This window comes from Protopterus annectens, chromosome 4.part1 (assembly GCF_019279795.1).
Source record: "Protopterus annectens isolate FY-2018-M chromosome 4.part1, PAN1.0, whole genome shotgun sequence".
Lineage (NCBI taxonomy): Eukaryota > Metazoa > Chordata > Ceratodontiformes > Protopteridae > Protopterus > Protopterus annectens.
In genome coordinates, this window is record NC_056734.1 from 650,705,158 (window position 1) to 650,724,584 (window position 19,427).

Here is a 19,427-nt window from a genome sequence, read left to right on the forward strand (position 1 = left end):
GCATTCTGCTGCAATTGTTACTTCATCATTGTTCCCCATGCAATTATTTTCAAAATGGCGATATAATTACTTAACTTACTTTACTCTTATAGTCCAACTTGTGTTTCTAGCTCTGCTTTGGGTATGTAAGAGAGAAGCTTAGTGACACTGTTCAGCACAACATAACTGGCATTGATTAAGCTTGCATTATGTTCAAAGTTGGCTGAACAGCTATTAGCTATATTTTATGACACTTCATTGAAACATGCCTCATTTAGGAACTCATTCAGTTAGAAAGATTGCTTCCCAACCCCTCTGATACATGCACTGAAGTTTACTGTTGATAGATTCCCATTAAGTCAGAAGCACATTTCTCAATAATATAGGATCAAATTGTTGCCCATGTACTCCACCACTGTGATAATACAATGCCATTTCTATCTAGATTTTGAGGAAATCAGCTCAACTAGCAAGGTGACTTTGCAATTAAATGCATCTGCATTTCAGAAATGCTAGTGTTACAACTGCTTTATATTATATATTAAAATAGGCTTTTCTGGGCAGCCGTGGTGGTGCAGCGGTTAGCGTTGCTGCCTCACAGCAAGAGGCTCTCTGGTTCAATCCTTGTCTGGGGTGCCTTCTGTGCAGAGTTTGCATGTCCTCCCTGTGGTCACATGGGTTTCCTCCGGGTGCTCTGGTTGCCTCCCGCATCCCAAAGATAGCAAATGCTGTAGGTGGATTGGACACTCTAAATTGGCCCTAGGTGTGAGTGATTGTGTGTGCCTTCTGTGGAAGGTTAGGTGTTGGGCTGGCAACTTGACACTGTAAAACTCCACTGCCAATCATGACTGGACAGGTGATCCACGTGATGACCCCTACCCGGGAAAAGCCAAAAGAAGATTCAAATAGGCTTTCGGGAATACAATCGAAAGTAACATAAGAGGTACTTGGTATTTAGGGCTCAGACCTAATTATTGCTTCTTGCATTTAACTTCACAAAATAAACTAGGCACATCTTTTTTTTTTTTTTTTATATAAGATTGCAACAGCCTGATCTAGATCTTGTGTGAAAGTCCATTATTAATAGGAGGACTCCAAGTTCATTCAGTCATAATTCTTTTCAGTAGGACTGTGGAGCTCATGCTTGTTAGTTTTCAAGCACCAGTCTCTCCTCTCTATTTCTAGGTCAGTATTTTGTTTGGCTTCTAAATTCGGTCTCCTGCTAACCTCTCTCTGGTTAACTTCTTTGCCAGCTAATACTCTGTCTGTATCTGTTCCTTGACCTCTAGCTTTCAGCCCCAAGCTGACATTGTTCCTGGGTTTTCCATCCATATGAAGAACAGGTACAAAAGATGAGACTTTTCCTACTGTAGCTTGAATGAACAGCCTATGACATGCATTTATGACTCCACTTCAAGTGAAATGACAATGATCTCTGTGCTAAAGCAGGTAAATACTGCATGTCACACTATCTGGAGTTAGATCTGATGAAGCTCTTTTAAGGGTGAAAGTACTCATCAATTTGATTTTTAATAAAGAAGTTTTGACTTTTAAACAAGTTATAAGGACTTTGTTACCATGAAGTCTCAACTGAGATTGAATACAGTGCATGATTCTTTTTTTCATGATTTTTTGGGACTCAGCTAACAGTTTTGTTGTTCACAAGTAACAATTTTCTCTGCGGTCTATTGTTTTTTCTTATCAGCGGAGGACATCTTACCCCCATAAGGCTGTAAAACTATTTTGCCTTATTACACTGATCCATGCTTTTCTTTATGTTGGTCCTGTCTGCTTGCTAGGAAGGCAGGTCAGTTTTCAATGTTTGGAGGCAAAGCATATGGTTACAACTATACTACATCATCTTGGCAAAGCTTGACATACCAGTACTTCTACTAGAACAAAACCAACACATGCTAATTAAGGTAAACTAACTTTAAGAACCATGGCAACATATGTACATGAAGTCCCATTGGGACCTAGGTCAGGGCTTAAAGACACTATCTTCACTCTGGAGTACTGGAAAGTGCTATAATTGTAATCCTCAAGTCATTCAGGTTAATGGAAGCAACCATTTTGACCTCAGGAAAGAACCTGCAGTGGGAGGAAATCTACTTAAATGCAAACTTAGATAACAAGTTTGCAACCAGGGGACTAAAGGTATACAGAAAACCAATCTGAAATAATGTTAATCCTGATCTTATCAATAAATGGAATAACACACTGGATGAATCTGGGCTTAAACTTGTTGAAATCATGCTTGATAGCAACAAGATATGACAAGCAATTACAGAAGAAGCTTTAGTAGAACTGGAAGAAAAATCATACACACACCAGGATGGCTTTTCTTTGGTTGATCTTAAATTAAAGAGAATGCCTCCAAGTTTGAAATTTACACTAAAAAAAATTAAGAAACTTACAATAGATAAAAAGGACTATGGTAGGATGGCAAAGATGTAAAAAAGACACAAACAGACTTTTATAGAAAACCTGTGAGACTTGGAAATCTCGGCCCCTTTAGAATATCTAAATACTGCCATGACCGAGCATTAAACAACACCTATGCTATTGGGAATGATAACCAAACTACTGGTACTACTCTTGTTAGAAATGCTAACTCCGAGAACAAGAGTGACCAATCCTTTGGCTTCCAGAGCAACCATTCCTGACAAAACTCCACAAAAAAGAGAAGTAAGGAGATTATCACAGGTCTGATTCATACAACAGACACCCAGACAACAAGAAGAGACGGTGAAATCCTACTGTCAAAACACCTTGTCCCAAAGTGATGAGGAAACCTGGACAAGATAACAAAGGGACCTGAGTATTATTATCCAGAAGTACAGCACCGTCTCATTGATGGATACCTCGGAGAACCCAATCCAGTCCCCCAGTAACCCACAGAAAATCAAAATATGGAACCAGTTCAAGATTTGATTGACTAAAAATGAAATAAAAGTGTTAGAAAAAGGCTGACATTTATACCCCATAGCAGAATCAACTTGGTTAACATCATTATTAACATTAAGTTGTTTACAGGAAGCTGAGCTTGAAAATCTTTTTTTTTTTCAGGAAGCAGAATGAGATTTGGATGTGTCATACAAGACTATGATCAAGAAATGAGGAATTAAATTATCAATCATGAGTCTAAATGGAAGAAACCAAGTACATTTTGCCCACCTACCCATCCAACTGTATGGGCATATGAGGAGAAATATGAGGAGAGCATTCACAGAATTCTTACCAAGCTCTTCAAGAGAATGTTTTATAACGTGTCCCAGAATGAACTGGAAACACTAAAAAGTCTTAGCACCAATAAAAGGAGGAGACTGATGAAGGTAGACAAAGATGGGGCATCTTTATCACAGATGCTGATTCCTACAAGCAGAAAATTGAGAAGATGTTGGGAAAACAGAACTTCTACCAAAAGGTAGACATTGAACATTTCATCCAAGCCTACAAAATGGTGAACACAAAAATAGCTGCTCTGATCTCAGGTAATCTACTCGATGATTTAGTTAATTTTCTTACAGTGACTAATCTGAGGATACCCAAGTTTGTTTGGCAGAAAAACCTTGTGACTCTCTCATATTGTCTAATGGTTGCAGGGGGAGTACCTGCCACTGAGCACCTATTGATTTATTTGGAATGTAAAATAAGGGAAATTGCCAGAAATACTCCATCATACATCTTGGACACTTTTGACATTCTGAAAAAGGTTAGAGAAATTATGATCAAGACAGACATGGTACATGTCACTATTAATGTGGAAGTGCTTTACTCAATCCTTCTAAATGAGTACTGCATTGAGGGAGTCAAACAATTTATGTGCACAAGAACTTTCACAAACCCCAGGGAAATACATGCATTAGTTGAGCTTCTGGTCACAGTACTTAAAAACAACTTTTTTCATTTTTACCTACAGATGGTACACACTAACCAGGGGAATAGCCATGGGGGCCTAGCAAGCATATCCTTAGCTTAGTGGGAAGGAAATACCATCTACACCTCTGAGTATTTCCCATATATGAACTACTGTTATCATTTTATTGATGAATTATTCATCTCATGGATCAGCCCAGTGGAAAACCTTAAGGAATTCTTTGACTACATCAAAAAACCAACAGACTTACTGCATTTCACTAACCACCACAGCTTTGAAAAGGTAGAACATCTAGATCTCACCATTTACAAGAAGAATCTTCTACAGTGTTAAATAATGACCTGTTTAGAAAACCCACACCAGTTAACCTGCTGCTACATGCAAACAGTATGCACCCCAAAATCACAAAGAGAAATATTATAAAATCACAAGGGATGGTAATAGATCATGTTTCTAAAGTAATTATGTGATTTCTGTATAACCTGGACAACTTACAAAGTGACTTTCTTGAAAAAGGGTACAGTGAGAACCTGAAAGAATATATATTCATTTCCATTTTAACCATGAAACAGAGCAATGAATTGTCTCTATTCAGTCCACAACAAAGTGAACAAATTAATATAATGAGCTCACAAAATGATAACTGAAGAGGGAAACATAAAAGAAGTATAATTCTCACATTTTAACAGAAATAAAATGTTTATCTGAGAAAACTGGAGCATCATCTATGGAAACCATTCCATTAATAAGATACTTGACTCAGGGCCTTTCATCTATCATAATGGGAAAAATATTAGGAGCTAGGTATACGGACATGCTTTGCAAACTACAGAATCAAATGCTGGTACTTTTTCCTGCATTCCTCCAAGATGAAGATGCTCCAACCTTACGAGTAAGAGAAACAGTTTTTTATTGTTTGAACTCAAAATGAGATATTACAGCACAGAAATAACTAAAAAAGCAAGTTTGTAGTTTACAGGGCCAGCTGCACAGCATGTAGGGCATTCTGCTGAGGCAAGACTATTAATGCCCTAAAAGTAAGGGTTGCTAAGCACATCAGACACCCAACTAAAAGATCTTAATAATCCACTAACCAGACATGCTCTACAATGCAGAAAGTTTGTGTTCCACATAGCAGAGAAAGTAATAAATGGCCCACTTGAAGGAAACATCAAAGTTATACTTGAGAAAAATGAACTAGAGTGGCAAATTCATCTAAAAGCTTACTGGCACCCAAGACTGAACACAAACTGCTCCATCAAATCTGTACTTGAACTTAGAAAACTAGACCATAATAGCCTTTATTAACAGTTAGACACTGCATTTTTATATTCCTTCATTGTATTTTTAATTAGCTTTATGTTCACATAAGCCGTCTAATACAGGACCAGTAAGGGGAAAAAAGTAGGTAAGTTAACATCATGTGATTAAAAGCACTTTTAGTTTTATATGTAGCCCTACTTTCTGAAGCAGAATTCTCTCATTTTGATTTCCCGTACATTTTCAGGAATACTATTACTAGTAAACATATGTTTTAAAACTTTCTGGCATTAAGTTATAGAAGATTTTAACAATGACTTGCATACACTCATTGTTTAATGTTTATTTGTTTACCTATTTATTGGTATTTGTTTACTGGGATAGTCAATGGGGCCTGAATAGCCCATTTTCAGTGAAGGCCCAGGGAGAAAAGCTCTAATAAAATACAAGTAAATAAAAACAAAACAAAAACATAAGCAAAAATATGAACAATTAGTAAAATTATACACAGTCCCCAGGATTCAATAAATTCCATGCAAGAATAAAACTATTATTGCATGGAATTTATTCCATGCAAGAATAAAATTATTATTGCATGGAGTAGTTCTTGTACGTATAGCACAGCAGCGCTCCTTGCATTTTCATGAAGGCATGCTGCTGTACTACCTATATGAACACAAGCCATGAACGAGTGCAGGGGGAATGCCCAAGTAGTGCACAGACACTGAACATGCCCCTTGCACTCAGAAAGTGCCTACAGCACTTTCTAAATTGATCTGGCATAATATTAGAGAGTTACTCTAATATTATGCAAGTATTTCAGTGTCTACTGACACTGAAATGAAATCATGATCATTTCAGTGTCCTCAGACACTGAAATAAACATCATCAACAATAAAGCAATGCAGGGGGTGTGTGACAGGTTCTGTGACACACTCCCTGCATTGCCAAAGTGCCGTACGGCATCTCTGCAACCTGTTATAGCAGGAAATGTGTGCAAATGCACAAATAATCCCTTAAAAGGGACACAACAAACATATTGCCCATTAAACTTAAAAACAAATGATAGAAAACATGAATTACTGAAGGATAGAAGTATGAAAGCAAATGTATACCAATATTCCCTTACAGCAGTGCATGTTGACAAAGGCACAAATAATGGGGGGGAATAAATAATAAAATAGGGACACGTCTGAAAAATTGCCCTCACACACTTAGAAAGTTGATAGAAAATAGTATATGTATTAGCAGGAGTCCCTGAAAGATAGAAGCCTGAAAGCCAAATGAATGCCATTATTTCATGATTGTAGTCCTCGATGAGTTGTCGGAACACCACAAGACTCACTTATATAACATAATTATATAATAATATATACTTTTTTTAGGCTAAGAAATGTTTAAGCGTAGCTAAGCAGGTGTGTGTGTGTTATGGCCCTCCGCTTACCATAGCTTAAACATTCCATAGGAGATAAATGCAAATATACATGTGAAATTTTCAAGCTAAGCTAGTGTAGTGGTTAGCGTTCTGGCTTTATATGTTGACATTTGTGGTTTGAGTACCAAGCCAGGCAACTTATTTTTCTTTGGGAAAGTAGTGTTAAAATTATTTTTGTTAACTTAAATTATGTAGCAACTGTCTTTTGTAAACCGGGGTAGTGTAGCAGGTTCAAAAGTGAGGTGTCAGCCTTGAAAAGATGTGAAACCCCCATAGAAACACAAATGCCCCATACAGTATAGTCACACAAAAATATAATGTAATGAAAGCACATGGGGGATGTCATGGAAGGTAAACATAAAATTATAATATGTCAGTAATGATGAATCAACCCCACAAACCTGATACTCTATAAAATGAAATCTGAGCAATGCTAAGTAGTGCTCAGCTATGATAAGGTGGTGTAAGCATTGCTTAAATGTAAATGTTAAGCAATAAGTAGCCCAGCTATGCAGATTTGTGCATTGGCAAGCAGTGCTCAACATCTAACCCTTTAAGCACTGCTAACCTTAGCTAAGCCGATTTGCACATCGCTTAGCTTAGCTCAGCATACTCAACATGGTCCCACATAGATTCATCACCCAAAGACTTCACTGCTATGAACCTATGATGGCAAAGGGCATGGATTTGACTCTACTTAAACCTCGCAGGTGGGAATACAGACATAACCAATTGTAGCTCATATTTGTAGGCACTATGGCTGTCCTAGGAGAGGGATCACACTTTTGGGTGCAGCGTTGGAGCATTCAGGAGACCAGGGTCATGGTTGGACTCCTAGTGAAAGACCATGAGGAGAGACTGCTGCAGGGCCAGTACCAGGGCTCCCAATGCAAAGTGGAGGCCTGGGACCATCTCACATAGGATTTCACCAGTGCTACTGGCATCCCTTGAACTGGTGAGCAGGTCCGGCACCATTTCGCTGACCTCAAGCATAGGAAGAGGGAGCTCTTGGACTAGTGGACCCAAGACTCATGGGCACAAAATGTCCCAGAAGTGTGTAAGTATCAGTATCAATTAGAGTTTACCAAAGTCCAGCCTGCGTATGTGATCAATAGGTATGTATAAATGTTTCTTTATCTCCTGTAAGCTGCAGATGAGAGAACTGCAAACATAGATGTCCATGCCAGCAGGTTGCTAAGGCTGCACTGGGAGGCTGGTGAGTACAAATCTAGCTTGCTGTATTCAGGGCAAATAAATAGAAATCGGTACTCCCAATAGGTTAAAATGTGTACTATGTGTAATGAATAAATAAGAAGTTAGCAGAGTAATAGTGATGCACAGGATATCTATCAAAAAAAGTTTCAGTACCCTACATAAAACTAAAACCCCCAGACTGTTGTGTTTACTTTGGTATGTGGTAGTATGAATCTAAATGTGTACAGGTTCTGCACAGCAACTGTGGCTCTGACAGCATGAATTAATTGAGGATCCTCTGACAAAGATTGTGGAGCTGTAAAACAGGAGATCAACTATATGAAATGTTCTATGCATCAAGATCACCAATGGGTTGCTAAATGGCTTACTGATAGAACCCACACTGTAAAAGTAGCCAACTCCAAATCCAGCTCCAGACAAGTGACAAGTGGAGTACCTCAGGGTTCAGTCCTGGGGCCGCTCTTGTTTGGCATCTACTTCTCTGAAGTACAGGTCAACACTAAGGGACTCTGGCTAACAAAGTTTGCAGATGACTGCAAACTGGGAGTCATTATTGAATCCCCAAATTATGTGGATAATCTACAAAAGGGCCTTACAGAAACAGATGCTTGGTGCCAGAGCCATGGGCTCAAGCTCAATGCCAAGAAATGTATAGTTATCCCCTTTGGGAAAAAACATGTATTCATGAATTACCATATAGGTGGCAGTACACTAAACACAGAAAGTGTGATAGACTTAGGGACACAGGTGGACAGTGATCTCACCTTCGATAACCACATCGCCACAACAGTCAGGAAATCCTTCTATGTGGCACACCTCATCACGAAGGGCTTTTCATCCAGAAAAAAGGAGGTCATTGTCCCACTGTACTCATCCCTCATTAGACCCATTATAGAATACAACGCCCCATTTGGTATGTACCTCTCAAGACATCTGCAACAACTGGAAAGGCCTCATAAACACCTCACTAAAAGAATCACAGGCCTAAAGCAGGTGCCCTATGCTGAGCACCTTAAAAAACTCCAGCTATACTCTGTCGCATATCGTCTACTCAGAGGCGATCTCTGCTTAACATACAAGGCCATGTCAAACCCAGAGCTGTTGGACATGCTACACTTAAAGAAATCCCAATCCCTCAGAGCTACACGCTCCAGGGATCTAAACCTTGTCATCACAATAAACAAAACATGCTGGAGGGATAGGTTCCTGACCCAGAGACTCCCCAGACTCTGGAATAGATTGCCCATACATGTCAAGCAGAGTGCCTCTTTGGACCTCTTCAAGAGGAACCTTGACGATTGGATGGGAGAAAGGAAATTCACCCCAGGGATCACGTCAGTCGCCCTGCTAGACAGGGGTCCAGGAAAGTAAATAATGTGGGAAGAAATAGCCAGGGAATTGTTATGGCTAGGCTTGTATAGGCCCTAGGGCTGATAGCCTAGTATCAACCTATGAACCTATGAACCTATTAGTAAGGGCAGTCAGAATAGTGCCCTTTCTAAACATGTATTGGAGACAGATTTGACACACACATTTTTATTTATAGCCATTGGAAGAGTGTTTGAGAGTGCCAGATGTGGTGATATCAGAAATACTACTGAACAACTGGAAGCCAAATGGATAATCAGGCTCAGAAGCAGCTATGGGCATGTGCTGAATGACAGGGTGCCCATTAAACCTGAACTAAAGAGTAGGCGCTTACGCAGATGAAGTAGCAGTACTTTATATAGAGTATCTGTGTAGCTACTGTTTTAAAATGAGTTTATACGCATATTAGATATATTGTTTTTATTCATTTTTATTCATTTTATATGTTTTTAATTAGTGTGCATAATGCTATGTATTGTTAGGAATGTGTCCCTTTTAGTGTTAAGTGAAATGTATCCTGATTTGTTTATTAGAGTATTTAACGCAGTCTTTTTTATTCTTGTTTGCATCTGATGATGCAGTTTAACCTGCAAAAGCACTCATACCTTTGTGAATGAAGAGATTTGAAGAACAGGAGCAGTCTGCCGTTTTTGGGTTCACCTGTGTACTTGGAATTATGTGAATATGTGTAGAAATAGTCAGGTAGTGTTAACAGAAATTTCCTCCACATGCCTGCCAGATAAGGAAGTGTTTCCATTAGCTGTAAGAAGGCTGTACTTATACACTGTGCACAACACTTTCACTGTCCAACCCCAAGGCTGCAAATGACAGCAAGAAAAGAACATACACAAAGCGGTTTCTTCAGATAAATGTCCCGCAAGTGTCACACTGTCATGGCTAGTGGTCACCGCTGCCAATCCAGGCAGAGTATGGCAGTAGCACTCACACACAGCATGAGTGCATGGCACCCCTGTCAGTGTCACATATGTAACCTTGAATATCTGAATATGTGTAGAAACAGTCAGGTAGTGTTAACTGATATTTCCTCCACAGGTCTGCCAGGTAAGGAAATGTATGTATTGCTTTAAGAAGGCTTTAGTAATACACTCTGTACAAACATTCTACTGCCCAATCTCAGACCATAGGTAGATGTAAAGTGAGGTCATACCTGGATACTGATGAGTAGAGCAATGATCAGTACAGATGTGAACAATTGAAGCCTATCCAGTTGTTAATTTACATCTCTCTCTCTCCCCCACCTTATCTGCACCAATAATTCATACACATAATCAACAGAAATGTTTTTTTGCAAATGTACTGTTGGGACATGTGTCCTATTGTTCTACAAATATTGAATCATTTGATTATTAATGTTCCCTGTTCAAATACTATCAATGGTCGTCTGTTGCTATCAATGTAACTTACATGCCATTATAATGCCTACTATGGTTCCATATATGCATGTGTTCTGTTTGCCATGCAACTGCTTCAAATCTGTTTTATGGGGTCAATTGGAACACCCATGCATGCTGTTATAATGAATCTTGAAATATGTTGTTCATGACTAACCAACATATTTTGTAAACCCTCAACACCATACCACATCTGGGAAGGCAGATCCCAACAGATCCACCTGTCCTGCCTCATCTGACCATGGCACTGGGACCCAGCACATCTGGGACCCCACACGGGACCTCCTTGTCCACTGTTCCTGCACCACCTTCATGTGAAACTGCCTCAGGGGACAGGGCCTGTCCCCCTTGGAGTGGGAGTGGACAGAAAACCGTCACCCATAGCCAGGTCCAGAGTTTAGTGCATATTGCCATCCAAAAGGAGTTTGGTAGACTGTGCCAGATTGAGGACCGCCTGGTTCATCTTGAGGGTCAGCCTGGCCTTTCTGTCCAGCTCTCAGCACAGTCACCTTTGGAGACATGAAGGTGCAATGGTGACTGCCCATGGGTGGGGCCCTCAGTCCCACTGTATCCATTTGGGGGCTCATGGGCATTTGCAAGAGCCTTCGACACAATACCCCACTCGGACATCATAAATAAGCTCACCAGCTTAAATATCAACCCCTATGTCACACAATGGTTTGCAAACTGGCTTAGGGATAGAACCCACATGGTCAGAATTGCAGGTGCCATGTCAGACTCTAAACCAGTTACAAGTGGCGTCCCACAAGGCTCAGTCCTGGGACCTATTTCTCTGAGGTACAGGCTAACACAGGAGTACTATGGCTGACAAAGTTTGCAGATGATGCAAACTGGGGGCCATAATCGACTTGCTGCCTGACACAAGTATCCTGCAAAAAGGTCTCACAGAGATGGATAACTGGTGCCAGAGCCATGGCCTAAAGCTAAATGCAAAAAAGTGCATAGTCATCCCCTTTGGGAAAAACAAAGTGCCCACAAATTACCACATAGGTGGCAATCCATTAAGTATGGAAGAAGTAATTTGGGATTTGGGGACCCAAGTACATTGCATTCTCTCCTTTGACAATCACATTGCCAAATTGGTTAGAAAGACATTCTATATAGCCCACCCTATCATGAAGGGGTTCACATCTAGATCAAGAGAGGTCATTGTGCCCCTCTACTCATCACTCATCAGGCCCATAATTGAATACAATGCCCCATTTGGGATGTACCTTATCCGACACCTGCTACAACTAGAAAGACCCCAAAAGTACCTCACCAAGAGGATCAAGGGACTCAAAAAGATGCCCTACGCAGTTAGGCTAAAGAAACTTCAGCTCTTCTCAGTTGCTTACCACCTACTCAGAGGCGATCTGTGCCTGACGTATAAAGCCATGTCCAACCCAGAGTTAATGGACATGCTCCACCTCAAGAAATCCAAATCCATCAGAACTACACGCTCCAGTGACTTAAACCTCAGCACAGAAATAAATAGAACATGCTGGAGGGACAGATTCATATCCCAGAGGCTCCCCTCACTCTGGAACAAAATCCCAATCCATGTCAGACAGAGCCCCTCAATGACCTTCGTCAAGAAGAATCTTGATGTCTGGATGGGAGATTGTAAATTTACCTCTAGGATCTCTTCTGTGTCACTGCTAGACAGAGGCACGGTAAACTAACCTTAAATTGGCTATCTTCTGTGACCTACTATACAGAGGCACAGTCAACTAATCTAAGAAGGGTGGCGAAAGCCAAACACACTCTGGCTAGGCTTGTAAATGCCCTAGGGCAGTTAGCCTAGTATCAACCTATGAACCTATGAACCTATGATTCCCAGCCTCTCACCCCATCCAAGGTGTTTAACCCCCACATGTGTCATATACTGCCCCTTTCTGCTGTCTTGTCTGTCTTGTCTGTCTACCTACCCAACTTACCCCCCCAAATATACCTACTATCCTTCCATAACATCCCACTCTCACCTGAAAAAAAGGGCACTGTTCCTCCCAAAAAATTACACTCCATACATAGCTCTCCATTTCACACACCTGAACACTGGACACATGTAATGTGGTCCAACTGGCTTGACAACACATTACTGTTGTCTGCACACCTCTCTCAGGGGTTTGAATGACAAAATTCACCTCCAAATTCTGTAGAAATTCACAGCTGTTGCTGTAGAAGAGATGGACAGCTATGGACTTTTCCTACACTTGTCCTGAACATCCCTAGCTACCTTTCATACTGTACTTCCCTCTGTGTGCCTCTTTTTTCACCACTTTCCTATCACCCTTTTTATTTTCTTTTAAAGAAATTAGCACGGGGGAAGTGGGAGTAAGTGGTGCTAAGTAACGCTAAGAGGACTTAACTGTCTATTACCATTGCTTAGCTTTATGCTAAAACAGCAAACCCACCTACAACTGCTTAAAAGTGCCTTAATCACTCTGTATCCATCAGACCTTGTTCTGCCCAGCAACCAAATAGTCAGCCCTGCCAAGTCTTGAAACCAGGATGCTGTGGTCTACAATCACATCAATACACCACTACATCATTGGAGCTGCAAGAATATGTAATGCTTTACCAAACATATCATTCATTCTGGTCATTTAACAGTAATAAAAAAAAAACATAAGTCCTTGTACACTATAGTCAGAAAAATGTACCACCACACCATCTAAGCTATAGTAGTTAATGTTGCTTTTTCAAACATATCATGCAATAGAGGCATACAATATTAGGAAGAGAGCCCTGTGGAAACATTCATGTGTTGTATATAGACATATACACATACACACACACACACACACACACACACACACACACACATATATATATATATATATATATATATATATATATATATACATATACATATACATGTCTTTGAAACATATGAAAAAGTACATACATAATATAGATATACATATATAAATATATAAAGGATGGAAAATATAAATATATTTACAGTTTATATATATATATATATATATATATATATATATGTGTGTGTGTGTGTGTGTGTGTGTGTGTGTGTGTGTGTGTGTGTGTGTAACATACAGTGCAGTCATACCGCAGAACCATGCCTCTCAACCTTAGTGCAATATACTTGTACAAAGGCTGTAAAATGGGGGGGAATTGCTACATATATGGACATATTTCAAATATCACTGTTAGAAATTAAGACATTTGCTACAGCAACAGGCTGCATTTCAGCAGACAATTACTGAAGGATATGAAGATGGAAACTGAAATGTTATGGCATTATTTCTGCCCCACCTAACTTTCCATGCCATAATTCCCTACTCCAACAAAATACCAGCCTTTGCCAATGCTGAAATTATAATAGGTTTGCTAAAAATAAACAACTACAAGTCTATATGTTTCACTGCCCTCTATATTCCCCCTGGTGATAATATCAAAACTCTTGAAAACATCCTGTCCTGGCTCTCCTTCAATATAAAAAATGAAACCTATAAATTGGGTGATACCAACATCAACTGGAATACTATTAACTCTGAAGCCCCGTCCCACACAATCAACCTGTACATCTTCTCTCAACTAATTCAATCTCCAACCAGACCAAATAAAGATGGTACCTCTGGTACCATCATTGACTGGATCCTAACAACTCACCCAAACCTTATCACCACAGCTGGAACATTACCTGATCCTCTCAGCAATCACCTACCAGCCTTCGCCGACCATCTCCCATTTCCACTGCATAAACAACACCATAACATCCAAACCCGCAACATCCCCTTTTTCAATCCTCTAACATTCTCTGAATGCTTAAAGCATACTGACTAGTCCCCTCTAAAAACCCTTTCTCTAGATGATGCCATTTCCTACTTTAGCCGCTCATTCCTAACCCTTCTCAATCAGCAAGCCCCCCCCAAACCAAACACATCACAACCAATCCCTGCCTATGGTTATCAAAAGATACTAAACTAGCCTTGCACCAAAGGGACAAAAAATGGAAATAATATCAAAAACATAAAAACCCTAACACCCTCCTAGAGTATAAGCAATTATGAAACTGCAAAAAAACTAATAATTAAAGACTGCAAAACCCACTACTTCAAACTCCAGTCCTTGCAGTCAACAAATCCCCAAAAATTCTGGAACTCCATCTCATCCATGCTGCATCCTGGCAACAAAGAATACCCCTGTCCAGACCCCAACTTCTCCAACCTTGAAACAGCCAGCCAGTTCAACTTATTCTTCATAGACTGCATAGCTAAACTATCAGCCTTCTTCCCACCCTCCTCCTCCACAACCACCCCCTCATGCCCCAACCACTACCCCAATCATCAACCTTCCTCCACATTCTTCTGCCTCAAGCCCATTCCCACAAGAACTATAAAAAGACTTCTCCTCAAACCCAAACCTTGTCGCAATGCACCAAACAACATTCCACCCTCCTTCCTCAGACAATCTGCAGATAGCATTGCCTATCCCATCTCTATTCTTATAAATTGATCCATGCAAGACTCATACATCCCTTCTATCTGGTGCCAAACTTACATCATCCCCCTCCACAAAGGTGGCAAAACTACTGATACCACCAACTTCAGGCCTATTGCCATCCTTTCCCCTCTTTCTAAAATACTAGAGAAAACAATACAAGCACAACTCAAGGCACACCTAACACTAAACAATCTCCTCTCCCCAACCCAACATGGCTTCAGCCCTGGCCACAGCACCATGACTGCCCTTCTTTACTTTCTTGAAACCATAAACCTCGAACGTGACTCAGGTAAGTTTGCATCCACACTATTCCTAGATCTGTCACATGCCTTTGATACCATCTCACACACCCTACATATATCCCAACTCTTCACCCTACACATCTCTCCCATCACCATCACTGGTTTTCTAGCTGCTTGTCCAACCACCAGCAAGCTGTCCAATGGAAAAATTCAACCTCCACCTTCCTTCCCACACCACAAGTGTCCCACAAGGTTCTGTTCTTGGCCCTCTTCTCTTCAACCTATGCATTAACAACTGTCACCAATCCATCCCAGGCTCACCTATCATCCAGTATGCAGATGACTCAGCAATCATCTTCTCAACCTTCTCCCCATCCAAGCTCCTAGCAAAAACCCAACTAGCCTTCTCCAAAACAGAAACATGGATGCAGTCTAACCATCTGGCACTAAATGCAAATAAAACCAAACTTATGTTTTTTTCCCCTACCAAAAACTCCATTGACAAATCCACATTCACCATACAGAGGGAAAACAACACCCTCCTTGAAATTGTTCCCAACACCAAGCTGCTTGGCATCATTATTGAGGAAGAACTAAAATTCTGCACCCACATCCACTCCACAATGAAGAAAATCCACCAAAAGTTTGGTCTCCTCTACAGGCACAACTGCTTCCTTAGCCCCTCTACCCATCAAACTCTTGCATCCACCTTCCTACTCCCCTCCCTTATGTATGGTGCCACTCTTTTCACCAATATCCCTCTTGGCCTTTGGTCCAAACTTGAATCCTGCTACCATAAGATCTCCAAATTTGCAATCAATTCAAAAAACTCATCCCGTCACTGCCACTCTCTCCTCACCCTTAACTGGCTTGAACTACCCAACTACCTCAGTCATCATTGCTTACAAGCTCATCTTTAAACCTGCCAACTGCCCAGCTGTCGCTACTTCCTTAAAACCTTACATTCCCAACTGCTCACTCAGATCCAAAAACCAAAATCTCCTTCAGGTCCACAAACCTGCATGACCTCGTGGCCATCTACTGCTGTCCCACTCCTTAGCTTAACAATGAAACTCTCTCCCACACACCTACACAACCTACCGAACCATACAAATTTCAAATCTCAGCTACTTTCTCATCTTTCTTCCAAATGGGAATGCCCTTGTCATGCTGCAACTTAAAACCCTCCCACCCTCACTCCACTTTGCACTGACTCATTCAGCTACCTCTACTATTACTTCATCCCACCCAAAACAATCCCTCCCCTACTAAAAAACTAATTTTCTCTCTAATATCGATTGTATTATACTCTCCATCTCAAATATACTATTACCCTCTCCATGCATGTTTTCCTAACCTACTAATGGCTAGTAGCTATATATTTTGAAATGTTAAACCTACAATTGAGTTTCTAACAAAAATATTCACTTTATGTTAATGTTGAAATTTCTGTATTGAATTATGTCTTTTCATTTTTGCAACATTATGACAAGCCAATTGCAAATATCGTGGAGCTTATCTGTAAATATTTAATTAGCTTTATGAACTATGTCCTTTTATAACATGCGAAATGTAACTTGCAATTATTGTAGAGCTTTTCTCCCCAGGCCTTCACTGAAAATGGGCTCTTCTTGCCTCAGTGGACTTCCTCGGTCATCAAACTTAAATAAATAAATAACATAAATAAATATTTACTGACATAAATCCTTGGATCATCACAGTGATTTATCAGACAAATACAAATAAATTGTGGAACAGAATAAATGTATGGGCCAAACATCTGGACATTCTGTGAAAATCCTGGCAGTGGAAAGGTATGCTCAGAACCCCTTAGTGCAATTAATCTGGACCAAATCTGACAAAGTGGGGGGACAATGGCATGAAAATAGGGACATGTCCAAAATACGTGAGTATATAAGCTGAGAAAGTTGATGGAGTAACACTGTATGTCCTAACATATATTGACTGAAATATCACAAGTCCGGGACTCAATTGTTTCTCATTAGTTAGTGACCTCAATCCCCACATCATCCCACTGATGTGTCAGGAATACACAACAGTTATGAGGACCACACCCAAGATATTGGCCAGACAACTGGACATCCTACAAATATGTGGACATAACACAATATTAGGGAAACTACACTGAGCTACCATGCAACGTCCAAACTATAATCAGACTGACATAACACTACCCAAATCCAGCTCAGGGGCTGTACACATGCATTTGCAAATATAAGAAGGACTACAGAGATGTAACTCTAGTAGAAAACAGACACAGGTGTGTAAGTGCATACCCACAACCAATTGCATCACAATCACAGCGACATACCAGTAAGCATACTGAACACTACAGTATAATGACTGTGTGAGCAACAATATACCCCATTTGCCACTCACACATTACCCCTACATATACTGCCCTAAGTCACAGTATAGGTGGAATCTTGAGGTGTTATGGGACATGTCACGGTTTGCCCATACAAACATATACAGGTGATAGGGAACCAGAAACTGGAGCAGCATGCACAGTCAGATAAAAAGGGCCCATGACACTCATATATACCCCCCCACCTACACAGTCAAAATAACATGTACACACTGCACTGCTACACAATCCTTACACTCTGTTTACAATGGCCAGACATACACAGACTTCTCAAATGTACAGTTTCCCACAGAATGTATAGACACAGGACTCATATCTATAGCCGCTTCATGTTACATGTCTGGGGGTCTATGACATCACTGGGATGGTAGCAGGAATGAAGGCAATAAATAATGATACTACATACCTCTGACCCTCTTAGTGCATGACATCTGGACAAAGCCTGACATAATTGGGGACTGAGACCCAAACACAGGGGTATATTAGACATATTGCTGTTATAAATTTAGACAGTTGCTGGTGTTACTGGGTTTGTTGTAACATATCTTTTCTGTGGGATATGAAGTCAGTAGCACCAATGGACGTTAGCATTTACTGACTGCATTAGAGTATCCTACAGATTATCCAAGGACAAGAACTGTCTGGGGAACAGACCAAACATATGAGCCATGCATCTGTATAGTGTCTAGGCTTCTGGATATTGTAGATGTATGACCGCAGTCATATAACAAAATGGAAATCCCCTGACAGCTGCCAAACATGTCACCCAGCACCTTATGATAAAAGTAGGACCAACACAACACTCTCCCACATCAGCTCTGGGCAATTACCCATGTACATTCAAATATAGCATGCACTACAGGGATGGAACTGTAGTGAAAAGCAGATAGTGGTGCCAAAATGTCCAAACAAAAACATTTGCACCACAGTCACAGCAACATACCATTACCCAAAATGTACTCTAGAGTAGAACCACTGTCTGAACAAACATATCCTGATTGCCAGTCACACACTACACTGACATATACTGGCCAAAATCACAGTGTACTGGGAATCCGGAGGTGTTACAGCACATTTCACAGCCTGCCCTATATGCATACAGACCCGATAGACCACCATCAGCTGTAGCAGCATACACAGTCATATAGATAAAGGATGTATGGCACTGACATCTGCTACTCTCCCTACACAGCTTAACAAATGTCTACACAAAACTCTGCTGCACAATCTTGGCAGTCTGTTCACAATGGCCAGACATACATAACTGTCATATGTACAGATTTTCACAAAATTTCCAGGGTGTGGAACCATAATCCTTGCCACTGCTGCATACCATGGCCAGGAGTCTGCTAGGTCACTGCGATGATAACTGGAGTGCAGTCAGTAATTAATGATATACCATACCTCTGCACCTCACAGTGCAGGACATCTGGACAATGCATTACGTACTTGGGGTACTGGGGGCCAGAAAGAGGTACATATCACACATAACGGTGTTACAAAATGAAACAGTAGCTGGTGTTACATGTGTTGTAACATAACATCCCTGAAGGATATGATGTCTGGAACACCAATGGATGTCAACAGTCATTGACTACAATCCTCACATTATCCTACCAACCCCACAAAACCCAATGTTGTTCGAGGAACAGACCAAACATAACAGGCAGATCTCTGGCCAGTCTGTGGACAACATGCCAGTTGAGAGGTATGCCAGAGGCATATCACTGCCAGATGTCAAGTCACTCAGTAAATGCATGTCCAGATGAACCCTGTC